Genomic DNA, 16,212 nt, shown 5'->3' with positions numbered 1-16,212 from the left:
GGGTCTCATCAGGCCTTTAATGCTTTGACCATGATTATCTCTTAATCATTTGCACAAGGGTTTATCTTGGGATTAACTCTTAATACAATGGGTAAGCCTAACTTAGACTTGACCCTTACACTCTAGATAACCATGAGGTCTTCTCAGGCATTTAATGCCTCCAACCCCTTCTCTCAACCCAACCCTATGTTGATACTTGTCACCATTTCATTGGTGCAAATTGCAAACATGGATCCCCAACTTTCAAACTCAACCCTTGATTGAATCTTTCAATCCTGACCATCCATTGCCCTATTTTTGCTATAAATAGAGCTCTCATTCCTCCATTTTGGATCATCCTCCAAATTTATAGTATCACACTTATACTCATATACATTTAAGCTTTCATATATCATTTTATGGTCATCATTTAGCCTCTCTTTAGAATAGAAATTAGTCTAAATATGCATTTTTAGAATATTTTCTTTATCATTTAGCTCAATCATATACTAAATATAACATGTTAGGATAGCATTCATACTAACCTTGTCATCTTATCATCTAGTTTATTGCATTTCTGGAATCATACATAGTTTAGAATACATCTCATACTAAAATCTATCAAAACATCCCTCGTTCTTGCATTTGCCATCCCTAAACCATTTTGCTCAGTGATCTGAGAGCAAAAACATTGGTTTGAGGGACATTGTGAGATAGAGAACCATGGGACCAACCTTGGGAAGTTGAGTAATACACCGATACTCCATAGCTTGCATCAAGAAGTCCTGTGTGTGTGTGTGGACTAGTATTTAACAATATTTTCACATATTGAGTTTTATCAGCCCACTTTTCCCGCATACAATATCCACTCCTCCTTCATTCATTCTCTCATCACCCATTTAACATCTTCCTTTGTCCCAACCTCCAAACTTCATTGAATTTTTTTTGAAGCCAAGTCCACATTAGTTATTGTAAAGCGGAAAAATCGAACCCTAGTTGCTCTCCCCTCTTCCAACTCCAAGGAGAGAGAAGGGAGGTCACTAGGGTTGATGGTTTTCACTTAGGAGAGACTTTACATTCAAAAGAGGGGTTGAAACCCACAAGATCCAATCCCATGCAATGCAAGATTGGATTCTATATGAGTTTCAAGGGTTGTGATAGCAAGGCTACCCTCTTTTGTAAAGAATTTAGATAGAATGATTAAGCTAGGAATACATGTAAAGTGAGAAAGATTCGCTTATAAATAGAGATAGGGATATGATATGAAGTTGCGGACCTGGAATTAGCAGTAAAATGTCGAGACGGTGCTGTTCTGCAAATTTGAGCGAAAGTTGACGGGACGATGGCGCCCGGCGTGCACACGGTCCTTCGAAAAATCCGCGAAACGAAGGGGGATCTGTTCTTCTCTGCACAAGGATTCCAGATCTTCAATTTCAGCCGCATACCTGCAACCTACACACAGAAAAGCAAAGACGATTGGGGGGTTAGGGATTAGGGGTTTTCCCTTAGGTCAAACCCCAGTTTTGGAATTAACCAAGAAATGAGAAATGTTGTAAATGTAAATGACTATAATGTAAAACAAGTACTAGTACCTTGTTGTAAGGATGTTTGTATCCTTATATGCGAAGGTATAGATGTTGTTGTTTGTTTTATGTTGTATGTTGTAGCATATGATCTCCTCTTCAATGGTTGAATCCTTGTCTTGAATGCAACACTTAGCCTTGAATGGAGACTTAGAATGATCAATTGCTTGAAGGAATGTTTGAATGCTTGACTGCTTGAATGCTTGAATGTTTGAGTATCGTTTCCACGTCTTGTACACATATGTCCTTCCTCCACAAATGGGAGAGGAAATGTAGTTTTTATACTTGCCAATTAGGGTTAAAAGACTGATTTTCCCGACCTTAGGCCGACCAGGAAATGTTATTTTCCAAATTGCAAACAAAAAGGCCCGAAGTCCCATAAGAGACCGGGCCCAAAATAGGGCCAGGGACCAGGGCACTGGGCGCCATGGTCCTGGGGGACCAGGGTGCTAGGCGCCCTAGTCCTGAAGGACCAGGGCACTGGGCGCTCTGGTCCCACCTCCCGGGACAGCAGGGTGCAAGGAGGATCAGGCCAGGGTGCTGGAAAAATGCAGTTTTTGATGTTGTGAACAAGTTTCGGGGTCTCCATTCAGGTTTAGTGTTGCGTCGCCATCTTGAAGACCCAAATGCGGTCGAAATTGCAAGTGTCACAATTTTAGGACGCTACATTTAGCCCCCACTTTAGCGGGAGTATAAGCGTACGCTCATACTTCCGGTAAAGTACAAGGAAACAACATTGAAAAACTTTCACCACGTCAAGGAGGCAAGATACACCAAGCCCCCAGTGGACTAAGGATCTTACGACTTTGATTGACAAAGTAAAAGGGAAGATCACGAGGGAGAACCATGACTGTCAGTAGTAAGGTTCCCTCACTATGAGTCATGCAAGAAAGAGATCAAAAATCTTCAAGGCAAAATTTGTCAAGAAATTTTCAAGTATCTTGAAAAGATATGAATGGGATGTATGCCCCCCTACATTAAAGCGATCACACACACCTCACCGGGGGTGATTTCTTTAAGGTAGTGATACATATAAGAAATGAGAAAGCAGCACGTTATCGCAAGGATTTAGCCCCCCAAGTGTGAGATAAGCCCAAGGATAATAGACACAAAACACAAAGCACAAGGTGACTTCGCTTTCCTCGGGGTCAGTATGCTGTATGATAATTCATGTATATCATATGTATGTATGCATAATTGTTCTTCATTCCCCAATCAAGGAAGGTCACCTAGAAGAAGGGAACACATGTGTCTTTTGAGTCAACATGAGAGAGACCAAAAGAGATCTCAATGTTTTGCATCGTCCTCAAGTAGACAACACTAAGGACAACAAATAGAAGAATGAGAGTAACATATAGAAGAAGTAACAAAAGAAATAGAGGAGGAGAGAATCTGCTATGCTAATGAAACTAGTCTAGCACATCATCTACCCCCCGATCTTGCTGATCAATGTTTCGGGAAGGCAGGGAACATGCTAGAGGAGGAACATCCAACACAGCAGATGGAGCTATCACAAGATCTAAACAAGGGCTATGTTCATGTTCTGAGCCACGTTGTTCTTGTCTAGGAGCTAGGATAAGTGCTTTAGAAAATTCATTAGATAGATAATTATCAACATCAACATGTTCATATTCACTATCAGAATGTAAAGAAGTAACATTTTCATCATGAATAACATTTTCATCTATATCATCATCAAGATTTATAAAAATAGGATCTTTAACTCGCACAGGATCAAGACCATCATGCATCTTATGTTTAGGAGATTTTGGCTCAATTTCCGGCTGAGGAGAAAATGGAATAATGCTTGTTGAAGGTGTTTTTGGGGATTGCAAAGTTTCAGAAGCAGCTTCCTGAGCTCTAAGACGACACTTTCGTCAGCGTTCACATGCAGAACGATTTCGCCTAGTCTTAGTAGGAAGTTGTGAAGATTGAGGAGGAGGAATGTTCTCATCCTTATCACTTGGGTGTTTAGGTTGTGGTCTCTTAGGCTGAAAAATAGGAGAAGAGGAAGGTCTCTTCTCTCCATAAGAGGAAGGAGGAGGAACTGCTCCATATAAGGGAGGAATATTTGGTTTTGGAAGGAGACCAAGTCCATCATGACAAGGAGGGATAGGTCTACTTTTGGGAAGTTTATTAGATATAGGCATAGTCACATCCATAGGAATAGGTTGGGAATCTTCTTGAGGAAAGACATTAGTTTTATCTTTCAAAGGAAGAACTTCCTTCTCAAGAATGATAGGAATGTCAAGTTTGGGTGTTCTAGGTTCACTTAGAGATAGGATCATATCTTTTTTCCACTTTTGATAAGATTTGAAAAGATGATCACTTTGCGGAGGAAGAGATTGGAATTGTTTAGGCCAAAAGTAATCAATAGGAACGCTAGAAGTTCTTTCAGCTGGTTTAAAGAGACTATGATTGACAATAACAACTTCACCATTATGGGGAAATTTCAAACACTTGTGAATAGGAGAAGCAATAGCTTTCATGGAAGATAGCCAAGGATAGCCAAGCTTCACACGAAATTGTTCGGAAGATGGAATAATAGCAAAGTTCACATCAAGGGATTTGTTATGAACTTCAATAGGTAATGTAATAGAACCAATTGCAGGAGAATAAAATGCATCAAATAATTTCACAACCACATCTGTTTCATCATAGATTACTTGATTCAATTGCAAAGTAAAAAGAAATTCTTCAGTAATGATATTAACCATACAAGAAGGATCAATAAGCACTCCACGGCAAGGTGTATTTTTGACTTTTGCAACTATATATAAAGGACCATCAGGTGCCCTGATAGTTTCACTAGAATCAAAGCTGATGGAAAGTTCTTTAGGGATTTTCTGCTGCTCTACAAAGTTAATCACATTTGGAGTCATAGACACAAGATCATCAGGTGAGACAGAGGAATCAGTAGTATCGATCACATTAGAGGTATGAGAAGGTAATGGATCAATAAAAATATGAAGATTTTGGTTAGGAGGAGCTACAGATGTATTGCCTTTATCATTCACTCCAGAAACAGAGATAGTATTATTATCAATCAAATCTTGAATTTTAACCTTTAAAGCAAAACATTTTTCAGTATCATGCCCAGGTTGACGATGAAATTGACAAAAAGATTTGTTATCAAAATAGGGTGAGTTAATCTTTGCAGGATCTATTTGCTTTATAGGAGGAAGAGCAAGCACATTTTGTTCCAATAACTTATTCATAATACTATGCAATGATTCATTCAAAGGAGTAAACTTTCTTTCTTTCTTGAAAAACTTAGAAATAGGAGGCACACCTGATGCTGCATTCACATTGTTGTTGATGATGTTTTCATTGAGTTTGATGGACTCTCTGTTTGGTTTAAACTTCCCAAATGGTTGTTGACTACTATCACCCTTATCACTCGGAGCCATAGGATGTGATTGTTCCATTTGACTCACAGTCAGTTGATAATGGTGAAGAGTTGCGCACAACTGTTGGAAAGAAGTAAACTCAGAAAACAAAAGTTTATCTCGAATATCTTTTTGTAAATTAGAAATAAAGATTCTGTGAATATCATTGTCAGGCACTGGAAAAGAAATTTGAGCATACAAATGCTTATATCTACCAATGAAATCAGTCACTTTTTCTTTAACACCTTGTTTACAATGCATTAAATCAATCAAAGTAACTTTAGGACTTATATTGTTTTGAAATTGTTGAATGAAAGCATTTGCAAGTTGTTCGAAAGAAGTAATAGAATAGGAAGGCAACGAGCAATACCATTGTAGGGCTTTGTCTCTTAATGTTCTAGTAAACAGTTTTGCAAGCAACCTTTGGTCATAAGCAAAATCAGTACATATTGTTTGAAAGGTCTTAACATGTGTTAGAGGATCACCCTTACCATTATAAAGTTCCAAGTGCGGAATTTCAACATGTTTAGGGGGGATAGCTCGAACAATGTCAAGAGAAAGTGGGCTCACAACATCAAATGTGGGCACACTAAACTTAGATTGGTTCATAGAGGCAATTTGTTGCTGTAAAGAAGAGACAGTTTGTGCAAGATTGTTAATGGTCGCTTCAGTCGAAGAGTTCATATTAGACGTGTTAGATTGTGATGGAGGTGTTATGTTATTGAAATAAGGTAGAGAGTAAGGTGGTGGGACACTATGATAGTTAGTCATAGGAGATGATTGGACAGGAGGAACACTACAAGGAGGAATGGAAGGGTTAAATGAATTGCCCCCTTGCGTCATGTTCATTTGTGGAGATACAAGAGGAACACTCATTGAAGGAATGAATGAAGAGGTTGGATTGAATGAAGGAAGAGGGTTAATTGAAGAAGAAGGATTGCCCCCATGATTAGTGATCATAGGAGGAATGTCTTGTATTGAAGTAGTCATTATGTTTGATGTAAAAGTAGGTATACTAGCAATAGGAGTCGTCAAAGGAATAGAATGATTAACTTGAATAGGAGGTTGTGTATAACCTAAGGTTTCGGCACAACTCTTCATAGGCATCACATTTGAATCCACAATGTGTGCAATACCACACAAAATATCAATTCCATTCTTATCACTTTGAAGCATACATTTTAGGTCCTCAATTAAAGGAAGAGCTTGACTATCAGAGTATTCTTGAGACATCCATTGTCGAAAATCGTCAAATTGGTTATCCAATTTTGAAAGTTGTTCTACAGAAACCTCAAGGAGAGCTTCTTCATCATTAAGAGGATTAGAGGAATTACCCATGTCCTCGTTAAAAAGGCCATTCAAATTAGGTTCCATCTCCTCAGTAATAAAACCTTGGAAAGACTTAATTCTAAGGCTTCGTCTAACGGGAATAGTGTAGGTAGGGCTTATTGTTGTAAAACTCATGCACTAGAGAGAGAAAATTTTGAATTTTAGAGGTAGCAAATTTCAGTAAAACCAGCCAATCTTCTAGATTTAAGCTGTTAAATACAATCAGGACAATCTCCCGAAATTTCAGAAAAAATGTCCGGGACCGTGGCGCTCAGAGTGAACACGGTCCTCGCAACTTTTTTTGAAATTTGCAGGGATGAAAGTTATGATGATTTTACAGCTAACCTGAAAAAATTGAGTGATTTTACGAACTATAGATAGGCCAAATTAAAGTTGCAATCTCAAAATTGAACCCTACCAAGATTGTCGAAAAATGCAAAATTTGAATTTTGAAAAAGAAAGGGAAACTGAAATTTTGAATTTTATGATCTTAGAGGGAATGTTAAGAGCAATGCAAGTTTTGAAATTTGAAAGTTGACTCAATTTCACGCAAAATTCAATTTTGAAAGCGGAAATCAAAGTTGTTGTAATTAAGCACTTAATTTCAAAAGTCACAAATTGCAAAAATTTGAATAAATCACTGAAATTTCGAATGAATGATAACACACTTTTCAGATTTAGGACTGTAAGAAACACAATTTTGACACAAATTTCAATTTCAACAATTTTTTGAATGATTAGAAGCCTCAATCCAAGCAATCGCTAGACCAACTTTGACCGTAATTTTGAAAGTGTTAAAATTGATAAAATCAGCCAAAATTCTGGATTTTAGCAGAAAAATACAGTAAGATCTAGCTCCCGAAATTTCAGAAAAAATTTCGGGGATGATGGCGCTCAGGGTGCACACGGTCCTCGCAACTTTTTTCAAAATTTTCAGGGATGAAAGATATTGTGATTTTATTGCGGAATCCAAAGTTACAGCCGATTTGGAGATGTTTTGATCAGTGAAATTGTCAGACAAAGGTTGAATCAAGAGGGTTTCAAAAATTAGGGTTTTGACACTTAACCACTTAATTTTCAGAATTAAAGCACAAATATGAATTGACAATTTGTAATAGAAGGGCAGATCTGAAACAAGCATTAACAATTAAACATTTCACAAGCTCAATTACTTAAAAAGAAAATTTAGGGTTTTTATGCAATTAACCTCTAAAATTTTGCAAAAGATCAAACATGGAAATGTAATCAAGGAATCCAATTTTCAGATCTAACTATGAATAATCAGAAAGGATGTTCACGTCGGGTTCACCAAAATGTAAAGCGGAAAAATCGAACCCTAGTTGCTCTCCCCTCTTCCAACTCCAAGGAGAGAGAAGGGAGGTCACTAGGGTTGATGGTTTTCACTTAGGAGAGACTTTACATTCAAAAGAGGGGTTGAAACCCACAAGATCCAATCCCATGCAATGCAAGATTGGATTCTATATGAGTTTCAAGGGTTGTGATAGCAAGGCTACCCTCTTTTGTAAAGAATGTAGATAGAATGATTAAGCTAGGAATACATGTAAAGTGAGAAAGATTCGCTTATAAATAGAGATAGGGATATGATATGAAGCTGCGGACCTGGAATTAGCAGTAAAATGTCAGGACGGTGCTGTTCTGCAAATTTGAACGAAAGTTGATGGGACGATGGCACCCAGCGTGCACACGGTCCTCCGAAAAATCTGCGAAACGAAGGGGGATCTGTTTGTCTCTGCACAAGGATTCCAGATCTTCAATTTCAGCCGCGTACCTGCAACCTACACACAGAAAAGCGAAGATGATTGGGGGGTTAGGGATTAGGGGTTTGCCCTTAGGTCAAACCCCAGTTTTGGAATTAACCAAGAAATGAGAAATGTTGTAAATGTAAATGACTGTAATGTAAAACAAGTACTAGTACCTTGTTGTAAGGATGTTTGTATCCTTATATGCGAAGGTATAGATGTTGTTGTTTGTTGTATGTTGTATGTTGTATGTTGTAGCATGTGATCTCCTCTTCAATGGTTGAATCCTTGTCTTGAATGCAACACTTAGCCTTGAATGGAGACTTAGAATGATCAATTGCTTGAAGGAATGTTTGAATGCTTGATTGCTTGAATGCTTGAATGTTTGAGTATCGTTTCCACATCTTGTACACATATGTCCTTCCTCCCCAAATGGGAGAGGAAATGTAGTTTTTATACTTGCCAATTAGGGTTAAAAGACTGATTTTCCCGACCTTAGGCCGACCAGGAAATGTTATTTTCCAAATTGCAAACAAAAAGGCCCGAAGTCCCATAGGAGACCGGGCCCAAAATAGGGCCAGGGACCAGGGCGCTGGGCGCCCTAGTCCTGAAGGACCAGGGTGCTGGGCGCTCTGGTCCCACCTCCCGGGACAGCAGGGTGCAAGGAGGATCAGGCCAGGGTGCTGGAAAAATGCAGTTTTTGATGTTGTGAACAAGTTTCGGGGTCTCCATTCAGGTTCAGTGTTGCGTCACCATCGTGAAGACCCAAATGCGGTCGAAATTGCAAGTGTCACAATTTTAGGACGCTACAGTTATGTATCTAAACTCCAATTCCATAAACTCTTTCCCTGGGAGCACATCCACCATTTGCATAAATTTTGGATCTTCAATTTTTTTTAAAATGCACATCCTCTCCTCAGAAATTGCACTCATAAAGGCCAACTACTACTTGGATGAACAAGGTAGAAATTCACCTCCAATGTAACCTTGTCAAACACCAGCTACACCCTTAGCCGCTTGCATGAAAAACAGTCTCAAACTCGAGAAATAAATGGCAACCTTCCCAACTTATCTCTCACCAAATTAACAAAAAATTTATGCCAACACAACACAACCTACTTTAATGGAACACGTCTCAAACATCAATAAACCTTAAGGATCGATCCATAACAAAAAATCCATCACTTTTGACAGCATATTGCAACACTTCAAATCACCACGAAAGTACTCATGAAGTGACACTCCAATCACAGGAATCCTCAGTCGCTCTCCAAAGAATGTAATAAATCCTCAACCATCTCCTTGCCCCATTACAACACCCATGTCAACTACCTCATCCAGTTGGAGGCCATGTAGACCATCCCTCCACTCTACCCTTTACTCTTCATTGAACGCACAACCCCAATTTGATAATGTATGTGCCTCACAATTGCCTTCCCTATGTATATGAGAAATTTTAAAATCTTGAAAGGAGATGAATTTATGAGTAATATAATATTAATAAACTTTTTTAACTTCTTGTAGATCATTCTTCATTTTTTAAATTTATTGCGCGTATAATCTTCTTTATTTTGTGTGATCCTATCCTATTCGTTCCTCGATTAATTTGTTCCCGTATATTCCCATTTCAGGTTTGGGATTGCATTTTTACCCTTAAACTTATCCCGCTTGCATCATACCTTTCCCTTGTCTCTTTTACAATGATGTTTTTGCCTAATTGTGTCTCAATTAGGGGTTTTTGCCCCTGATTTGACCTTCTCGTTCAACCTTTTTCACACCTATCTAGATTCTTCCCCTTTCTTCCCACTCCTAGTGAAAAATTTTCATTTTGACCCCTACTTTATCCCCATTGGATTGGATTTTTCCCCTCTCACTTCGGTAGTGTCCGTTTTGACCGTTTTCTCCATCTCATTTTTTAGGGTTTTTAGGTCTGCTTTTTAGGGTTTCACCGCTTCCTGCCTCTTGTTTTTTATCCTGTTGGATCCCCTTTCCTGCCTAGTCATATGCAAAAGTTGCATTTTGACCTATTTTCCCATCCCACGGCCTCACATTTGTCCCTTCTCCATTTGGTGACCCACTTTGACTCAGTTTACTCGCTATTACTTGGTTTTACCCGGTTTACCAAGTAATTTGTAGTTTTTCACTCGAATCGTCTCATTTCCTATCTGAAATTTCCCATTCTTTCTAATTTTATTCATTTGACCCAAATTGACTTAATGTGACCCCTTTAAGGTCCTATAACATCAGTTTGGCTAATTTGCCCTTTTAGGTTTAATTAATTTTTAAAAAATAATTAAGCTCCCTTTTTACTAATTATTCTACCCTAATATGTCATCAAACCCTTTCCCCTTTAAAATTACTTAAATAATATTGCATTATTTGGTTAATTTCAATTTATCCCTATTAATTAAACAATCTTAATTGATTAATTAAAGGTTCATTCATTTTAACCTATAGTTGAATAATTCATGTTAATTATTCAATTATCTAATTATGTCTTTGAATTAAATAAATATCTTTATTTATTTAATTTTCCTAATTATCTTCTCATATGAGGATAATATCTGCTTTTTCAAATTTTTAATTGAAAATATATTCCCAATTTCGAAAATCGCAACTTTGTCTCATGAAATATCTTTGATTTTTTGAAAATATTAATATCTCATTTTAATTCAATTTTTAATTCAAAATAGAGGTATGCATCCCCAAAAAATATTTTTTTTTGTAGTGTCATTTCTTTTTCTTTCTTCTCCTTCATCTTTCCCCGAATGGTAGCTCATTCGTGCATTCTATCTTATCCATTCACCTGATCAAAAATCTTTTCAATCCTATCTGCTTATCGCATCTCCGATTTTCTATAAATTGAGGACTCCCCTTCAATCAAATCATCTAATTTTTATGCATTGTCATTTTGTCCTAATTTTGAGTAATTCTTTAGATTAAGCATTGTTATTCTATCCATTTGTCTAGATAATCACCTTAAATCACATATTCCGAGTAAGGTTCGCTTTCACCGTTTCATGCACTGGCTTCTCAAGAGTGACATATCTACATTAGAATCAAAAGGAAGAGAAATAAGGTCTAACTAAAGGAATAATGGATAGTTTTCATTCATTTTTTATTTCATTTCAGTTACTTTGTTGGTAGGATTAGGAAGATTAGCATGTGATTTGAGTTTCTGTGATTAGCTTAGATAGATTGCATGCATGTTTTGATTTTTAAAACTAACCCTCTTTTTCTTGATCTACATCTTGTGAACCCAACGTGAAGCACGTACAAATTTGACATCTTTTATGAGTTTTGATCAATTACATGTAGTCAAAAACTGAAGAACATTGATTCTCATGCCCGACACTGGTTTTGCGCAGGTGACACCCAGTCCTACATAGTTGGCACCCAGTCCTGCGTAGTTGGTTGAGTTCCTTGTGCATGTGGTCAATTATAGTGCACAAGTGGTCAATTATAGTGCGCAAGTGGTCAAACCCAGTGCACACTTGGTCAAATCTAGTGCGCAGTTGGTCAATTCTAGTGTGCAATTGGCCAGATAGATTGAGATTTCAACTTAACTTGTTTCATGTGTAGGGTTTGATTAATAGGATTGTTGCATGCAAGTTTTTGATCATTTTGATAGCTTAATTTGCAGGTTTTGATAGAGTTGAAGGATAGATTTGAAAGATTTCAATCAAACAACTTTTATTTAGAATCTTAATTAGGTTTGGATTAACCCTTTTCATTTTATGCAAACAACTTTCATTTAGGATCTTAAGTAGGTCTGGATTAACCACTTTCATTTCATGCAAACAATTTTCATCTAGGATCTTAATTAAATCTTGGATTGACCTTACAACTTGCACCTATTTTTAATTAGGCTTGGATTAAGCTTTGATTTCACGCAACAATTTTCACACATAGGGTTTAATTAAAGGGTTAATTGATTCTCTTTATTTATCATTATATAGAGGATCTAAGTAGGAATCTGAGTTAAGATGGGGCTCCCTCCAAAAAGCCTTATCCCCTTGCTTCAAGTCAATCTTGCTTATGACAACCATCAAGAAGATATCATCTCAAGATTAAGTGATCTAGCTTGGGAAGTCCATACTAGCTATAATTAATGCATGAACATGTCCTTTGTCATAGAAGAGGAAGAAAAGAAAGACAAACATCTTGAGAAGGACTTATAGAAAGAACTTTTAAATGAAAGAGAACAATGAGAATTGCAAGAAGAAGTAGTCCAAGCTCCTTCTTCGGGCGAAGCCAGATTTGAGTCTTGTCTAGTAACCTTAGATCCCTTGCATCCTTAGCTTAGAAGGTTTTTAGTGTCTTAAGCTTCAATTCTTTTATCTCATATCCTCATAAAATGAACCAAAAATATTTCTCATAGAGTAACATTTAGAATTTTCGGGTCCTGTAGGAGAAGATAACTTAGAAGAGTGACTAGGAACTTTCAAAGAATCCAACTAGCCCAAACCTTGTTCACCCATCTTGACACATCCATTTCTCTTATTTTGTATGAGGCCTATATATTTCTCTACACCCAGAGGTATCGCATGCATCTGATCCCATCAACTCAAAATCTTTGAAGAAATACAATGAATTATTATGGTTCTCCCCATTGGAGAAGAGGAAACAGAAACACCAACACCCGTACTATAAACTGATCTAGGATTTCATGATAAGCAAGTAGATATAGTTTTAGAATTGCATGTTTTATCTTGGATAACACATTCAGGTTGGGCCACATTTTGACAAACCACTACCACTTTAGAGCGAGAAATAGAGAAAGCACAACACCTAGAAGCAAAACTAGAAAGAGAACATGAAGAAGAACAAAGGAGAATCAATCAGCGATACAAACAACGTCAAAATCAGATCAATCCTACACCTCGATAGCAATATTATACCTTATTTTACCCTCTTTTTGTCAATTTGTGCTTAAATTAGGATTTTATTGGTCAAAAATTGAAAAATTGAGGCTTTGTCAATCTTTTGCATAGGTGGTCAATTCTAGTGCATAGTTGGTTCAATCTAATGCGTAGTTGGCAGGTATACTTAGATTTTTGAATCATCTTGGTCAATCAGCTAGATTAAAGTTTCATTTCATTTTCTTGGGTTACTAATAAATTTCTTGCAACATTGTAGCATCTGTGGGATGGAGATTGAATTCATAAACTACTAATTTGTTTGATGTAGAATGATTGTCAAAGAATGAATGTCAAACAAATTTTTTATTAGCATAAATCACCACTGCTATCTTTTCAATTTGGTTTAAAATGGACATGGGACTGCCTTCTGATTAGAGTAGCTCACATACTACTATCTTTAAGGGTAATGAACTTATGTCTATTGTCTCTGGAGCACTTTCTTACTCTGTAGGGTGGGCCCACTATTGCATTGAGTACCTTTCCACCCACCTTCAGGGTTTTGGGAGAGAGGTAAAGGTGATAATGACACCTACATTTTCTTTTGTAGTAGAGGGGTATTCTTGATTGTGGATTTCATCACCTCACAAGGGCATCTCAAATTGGGACATGTTGGAGCTATCGTCTCTCCTAGTGTGTTCTAGAGCAGTGTGTTTTTGAGTCACTATACAAAAAACCTTGTCAAACGGCTAAAGTGTTGAGTGAATTCAACATATGTGGAGGCCTTCTCTTCATCGATAAGCTCAATTAGAGACTTAAGTGGCATTCTTCATGGATTCATTATTGGACTGGACCCATCAGAAAAATTACTATGAACCAACTATTCTAGATTGCCAAAAACCTTCTACTTGTTGACTTAGGCGTTGTGATACACGCATGTCGAAGAAACCCCTCATGTACCCTTCAACTTGGGATAGTAAATTTATCAGGTTCTTTGGGTCCTTAGAAATTGGAAGCTTGGTATGCCCGAGAAGTGTGTGTCTTGGAGTGGAGCCAGTGCTACCAAGATTCTATCTATCCAGCTAAATATGGTATTCTGGTCAAGGGAATTCAGCAATTATTGTCTCTGTCTAACCTAGGATTGTACTTGAATGTGTTCTCTTTATATTCAAAATCAAGTAGTCATTATGTATTATTTGTTTGTCAATAACTTGAAAACAAAGAGAAAAGTTTCCAACAAACACTTGTCAAAAAATATAGTCACTCAAACATTGCTACTATATCAACTATCTCAAAACATTCCAACAAAACAAACAACAAAAACTTGTTTCAAGAAGCATATAGGTTTCACTTTAGGATTGTGTATTCATGCACTTAGTCATTCTAAAGTTTTAGATTTGCATAAATCTTAGGTCCCTATCTTTTCTTGCATTTTCATTATCATAAGTATTAAGTTTGCATCCCATCCATCTCGCTTTATATCATGTCAGTAGTCTCATTTTAAGTCTCCTTAGAGAATTTCCCAAATAGCTTGCACATGCATAATAGTTGTAGGTCCATAAGCATCCATACTATATTCATATTATCCTTGTATTATCTTTGCATTAAATCATAGATTTATCACTTAGTCTCATTATAGGTTATCCCATTCTCATTCTATTAAGTTGCATTTTGCATTCAGCCAAAAAAACACAGATCATAGAGCTTCATATTGCATTTCTAAAATCCCAAAAACAATAGTATAGATCATAATGCACATGGTTGAAACATATTCTCAAATCTCTATGTGACAAAGAGATATAATCAAATTAATCCCTTTGAGACAATCACGATCACAATCCATACAATCTAGAAACATCGAACAACCCATCTTTACTCCATGGATAGGTCTGAACCCACAAAATTATCATAATACAATACAAATGGGGGTAGGGTCTGATTTTCAAATAGTAAAACCACAAGAAGAGAATAGTCCATTGACAACATTTGCCAAATTGCCACTGGTTCTAGATCTAGATCCATCGACACAAGGTTTTATGCAACCAAGATCGTTTTTAGGAATGGAACCCATTTTCTATCCAAACTTTAGTTATGTTATACCTGAGTCATCGCTAAATGTCAATGTACAATCAAAAGGATCATCAAATTCAAAATCTTCTCAAGAGAGTCATCTTTCTCTAACTAAAGTGTCACGAAAACAAATGGATAGAGCTACGAATGACCCAAGAGTCGTTGAAACCTTAGACAAGCTAATCTTCATAGATCCATTATGAGTTATCAACTGACTCAAAGAAAAACTGACCTCAACATATGAATATTGAACCCAGATAGAAGAACTTGAAACCCAACTCAGAACACAAGAACAAATTCCACAATTCCAGCCGCTAGTTCAAATAGATCCTCCTCGACAAATAGATTCTACCATAGGAAACACTAGGAATAATTAGGGAAAAGACCTCACCTTGTGCAGAAAAGTCCAAATGCTCCCTTTGATAAGTTTGATAATCCCTTGTTTAGTGTAGCATCATCCACACAACATATTGATCCTTATAAGATGACAATGGGAACATTGACAAATACTATTTGTAGACATATAAAAATGACCATATTCCTAAATGAATATTTTATGTTCATTTCTCTATTTAATCAAATCCAATTTAATTAAGTTATCCACATTCTTCTATTTAATTAAGTAAATTACTCAATTTATTTAAATTAAATTCATTATACCATTTAATGAATAAATCATTTTATTCAATTAAATCCCCCTATCCACTTTTAATTAAATTCAAATTTAATTAAATAGTTATCCTAAAATTGAATAAATCTAATTTATTTAATTGCAACCAAATTGAATGAATTAAATTATTTCAATTAAATCCTATTATCCCTCCATCCACTTGCAAAATCCCAAACCCCTTTCTAATCCCTTCTAGACTCTTCTAATTGCTTCTAATTAACCTAACCCCTACTCTAAACTTTGTCACATCCCTAAGCAAAGGGAAGTCACTTCTCAAAACCTCAAAGTCTTTGATAACCATTAAAGGTTTTCAACCTTCAACCACCAAATGGCTCAAAGTCTTTGATAACCATTGAAGGCTTTCAACCTTCAACCACTTAATCCCCAAAGTCTCCAATAACCATTAATGGTTAACTCAAACCCTCCTACATGGTTAAAACATTTGTTTTGACTCAACCTCTACCCAACCCAAAGGTCTCATCAGGCCATTAATGCTTTGACCATGATTATCTCTTAATCATTTGCACAAAGGTTTATCCTTGGATTAACTCTTAATCCAGTGGGTAATCTTAA

This window comes from Cryptomeria japonica, chromosome 4 (assembly GCF_030272615.1).
Source record: "Cryptomeria japonica chromosome 4, Sugi_1.0, whole genome shotgun sequence".
NCBI classification, from domain to species: domain Eukaryota; kingdom Viridiplantae; phylum Streptophyta; class Pinopsida; order Cupressales; family Cupressaceae; genus Cryptomeria; species Cryptomeria japonica.
The sequence above is the reverse complement of the archived record's forward strand: the minus strand, read 5'-3'. Positions refer to the sequence as shown.